Source organism: Crocuta crocuta, unplaced genomic scaffold (genome assembly GCF_008692635.1).
Source record: "Crocuta crocuta isolate KB4526 unplaced genomic scaffold, BGI_CrCroc_1.0 scaffold317, whole genome shotgun sequence".
Taxonomy (NCBI): domain Eukaryota; kingdom Metazoa; phylum Chordata; class Mammalia; order Carnivora; family Hyaenidae; genus Crocuta; species Crocuta crocuta.
Window position 1 is genome coordinate 4679439 of NW_027530984.1, and position 4581 is coordinate 4684019.

Below are 4581 nucleotides of genomic sequence, written 5' to 3' on the forward strand. Positions count from 1 at the left end.
AATAATAAATTTAAGGATAAGAAAGCAAAACATTTGCATATAAAATTAACTACAAAGAGCATTTAAGAAAAATTATAAACAAATTATTTGGACTGAACAAGATTATTATTTATAATGCANGTTTATATCAGCAACAATAACAACAGTGACAGAAAACATAAATTCAAAACAAATTCCATTAGTAACAAAAACAGAGGATATCATGTTCTCAGAGGAAAAAGAATAGAAAAAATATATTAAGATCTTTACATAGAAAATTACTTTCTTTTAATTTAAAAACATGCAAACTATCTATATACATGGAGAGATAATACATATTCATGGGTATGGGTAGGAGGATTCAATATCATAAGGATATCAGTTGCCTTCCAGTTATTCTATCAATTTAATTCAGTTCTCAATTGAAATGTCAATATATAACTTTTTATTTAACTTCAAAAAGCTGATGTTAACTTCATATATAAGGACAAAGGGGCTAGTCTTCTAGCCAAGACAAGTTTTTAAAAAACTGGATGCTTTCTAAGATAACAAGATTCATAAAAAGCAATGACAAAGTAATGGACAAAGAAAATGACAGATGACTGAGCTAAAATATATGGCTTAGAAATAGACACATATTAATATGCAACTCAATATAAAAGACTTGACAATTTTAAAAATGATTTTGGGACAACTGGTTATCCACATGAGGAAAAATAAAGCTAGTATAAAAAATTTTTTGGGGTGCCTGGGTGGCACAGTCGGTTAAGTGCGTGACTTCAGCTTAGGTCATTATCTCGTAGTTCACAAGTTTGAGCCCCGCATCGGGCCCTGTGCTGACAGCTTGGAGTCTGGAGCCTGCTTCAAATTCTGTCTCCCTCTCTCTCTGCTCCTCCCCTGCTTGTACTCTCTCTTTCTCTCAAAAATGAATAAACATTATTTTTTTTTATTTCTTACATAATATATAAAAATTATAAACCGTAATAGGAAGAGTGATAAAACTGAACTGTCTAAAGCCATCTATACAAAAAAAAGTGGACATAGAAAAGAAAGCCAGGGATTGGGAAAACATATTTACAACATATATATATGCATGTGTGTGTGTAGAAATTAAAACCAAAATTCTTACTAAAAACTAAAAAAAAAGAAGACAGACAACTCAATAGAAAAAGGAACAAAGTATATGAATAGGCAATTCCTACAAGAAGAAATACGAATGGCCAATATGCTTGAAAAATAGAAACTGAGAAAATACAATTCTTTAAAAAAGACACTATGTCCCACCTAAAAGATTGTTAAAATTTTTTAAATGTTACCAATAGCAACTGCTGGAAAAGATGAGATAATTCTAAAACTTACATGAATTGCTGGTGGGTATGTACCTGGTGTGCCAGTATAGTGCAATCACTATAGTGGCAAATGTGGCAAAATCTAGTAAAATTCAACTGTACATCATTTGAATTCCTAGGGAGAAATCCATTCATTGAAAGATGTGTATGAGAATGTTCTTTATAGCATATGTGACACTGATAAAAAAAAAATAAAAATAATCTAAATATCCAGCACAGAAATTTAGATAAATTGTGGCATATATTTGTATAAGAACATTGTTTGTAGCGTTTAAAATGAATGAGCCTAAGTTCTACATATCTACACAGACAAATTGTGATAGCATACTAATGTATCAGTTGCAAGAACAGAGTGAGATGTAATTTATAAGAAGTTTAAAACATATAACGAAATACTAAATACCACTTAGAAATACATGTGAGTATGGTGAAAGCATAAAAACATGTAAAAAGTAATGAATCCAAAATTAGAACAGCAGGATTTCTTCTGAGATGAAGACATGGAAATGAGGTTGTGAAGAATTACAAAGGAAGCCTTAATAATGATGCAGTATTCCGTGTCCTTATAAAAAAATGTCTAAAGCAATATGTTAAAATGAAGTAAGGCTGGATGTTGAGTACACAGAAGTTAATCATTATTATTCACTTTGGTGGTCCTAACACTGAAAACCGTTCACAATAAAAACAAGAATTTTTTTTTTTAAATGATATTATAAAAGTATTTATAATACATAAATCGATCAACCAAACAAGTAACTATGGGACTACAGCCAGTAGGTTTCTGAGGAGCTACGACCTCCTAAGTGTCATCTGACAATATAGTGGGGGACAAGGGGTTCCTTTTTGTTGTTCCAAGAGTGCTGCTGGCATTTATTGGGACGAAGGGGGGAAATGATACATGCCTTACAATGGTACAATCCAGAACAAGAAAAAAAAAAAAAAAATGTCCCTAGATCTCCTGTTGATGGTTAGAGTCACCATACCAAGCAGCCTTGGAATATGACTGACTTGACCACAGGGTCAGCTCAAGTCCCTTATCACGAAAAGACGGCCTCTTCCGTGGTATGCTTTCTTTAATAAATTTTTTCTTTTCCCGGAGTTTCCTATGTGTCAGAGATTATTCCTGGACCGGAGAGAGAAAAGATGTGTAAGGTTCTTCCCTAGCCCCAACCCCTGAGCTGAATTCCCCGTTCCCCCATTCAGCCAAGGACCCCATCAAGTTAGCCCCAGGAAATCTTTATGCTCACTTGATTCAGCTACACATAATTAAACAGACTTGTTACTCCCGGTTGTCCCATAAATGGCCCCACAAATAAATGAATCGCTTTTTGTGGCATCACAGCAAAACTGGCAACCAGAAAGTCAACACTAATAGAACACAAATTTCATGGGTTAGTTTTCAGAAAACTGCAATCCAATTATTTAAGACAAAACAAGCTTCTCACTTGTGTACCAAGCATTTGGGGAAAGTATTTAAAGTAACATAACTGCCTTGCATCATACTCCACAAACAAAGTTCTTGTAAAATTCCATCTTTCTCACTTGAAATATGCAGAACAAATAAAAACAGCAGGGGAAAACATTATGTTCCTTGCAACATGGCTCCTCTGCTTCATTGCTGTACTAGAAATGGTAGGTTATTTGCTTTATCAGATGAATTGGCTCTGTAGCCCACATTTAAAAGAGCATACATGGGTTTTCATCAGCAGGAAGCTTGGACTTGATTAGTTCAAGATAAAAGTACACAAGGAGAGTTGAATATCATTCTGAGTCCATAAATGTAGGTGTAATGAAGATGGAAAAGTACAAAACATTCATGTTCTTAGGTACTAATGATAAGTAGGAAAAAAGCTTGCATCTTTTAGCTAAATTGTTTATTGTCTGAAAACTCAATGTAGTAATTCAAGGCCAAGTGACAGGAAATTACAGTTTCCTGGCTGAGATCAATTCGATCTTCGGTAATAGTTCTGAAATGGGAATTTCTAAGCCTTGAGGAGAAGGGGAAAAACACACACACATACACAATAATTCAGGTCACAGCCCAGATGATATGGCACACATTATGTGCATAAAATAATGACGTATGCTTAAAAAATTCGGTGCCTTATTATGTAATTTTAATCAAACTTTTTATTTAATCAGGTTCTTACATTTAGTCTGTACATGGACTTGGTTATTTACAGAATACAAGCTCCCATAAGGGAGATACGGAACATAACGGCTGTTTCTTGTTAGAAGTGCAAATGGACAATTATTTTTTCTAGGTAATCATAAAAGTAAATATACCTAGAATTGGTGAGCTAAAAAAGGTTTTAAATTCTTTTCTAGTTTTCATGCTGTGGAAGGTAGTTATCTACATAATTCCCCCTATGCAAAGGGAGTATTCCTCACCCTTTCTACCCATGTTCATTCCATCATATACATAATTAGCTCAAACTATCTTGAGAGCAAAGACTGCTAATTGTCACCCAATATCTATTCTCTATTTATCCTTAAGGTTCTAACTATATGCAGCATTGTAACTGTCTATGCACAAATGAGAGACTAGCTTAACCAGCTTACCTGCTGCCTAGGTCTTGCCAATCCATGATGCTATGGTCGATGGAATGCAAGAAGAAATTGCACGTACCACTTTCAAATAAGAACTTGAAAAGGATATTGCCTGTATAGCAATTTTCTCTCTTTCCCTTTCCAAGGGATATAATGTAATGTACCAGTCAAACAGCCTCAGCCATGTGACAAGGACACCACCCTATGGAAAGGTAGAGCAATGAAATGGAAGGAATCTGGGTCCCTGGGACAGAATCTCCCACCTGCCCTGTAACACTGACCTAGTCTAAATCGTTATGAGAGTGAAAAATAAACTTCAAACTTCAAATTTACCCTAAATTCAGAAATCTTGGCCTTATAGAGAACATGATAGATTGGATTGTTTTCACTGAATATTCTCTCATCTCCCCTGTCCAAACACTTAGAAACTGCCCAAGTGACTTGCTTTGCTCTACAGAGAGAGAGAGAGAGAATTAACACAAGCAGAGGTTTTACAAATTTGTATGTCATCCTTGCACAGGGGTCATGCTAATTTTCTCTGTATCATTTCAATTTTAGTATAAGTACTGCCCAAGGGATCACTGCAAGCACAGACTATTTATTTTTATTTTTATTTTTTTTTGAGAGAGAGAGCGAGCGAGCGAACGAGCAGGGGAGGGTCAGAGAGAGAGGGAGACAGAGAATCTGAAGACAGGCTCCAGGC

General features: G+C 35.0%; 1 non-coding gene across 1 annotated transcript; it reads right to left on the bottom strand.

Annotated features, from left to right (window-relative positions):
• Window positions 1-4353: 4353 nt before the first annotated feature.
• Window positions 4354-4460, bottom strand: LOC144236603 (U6 spliceosomal RNA). The gene has a single exon (XR_013336624.1). It is a non-coding gene; the product is annotated as a U6 spliceosomal RNA (small nuclear RNA).
• Between the last annotated feature and the right edge of the window lie 121 nt (window positions 4461-4581).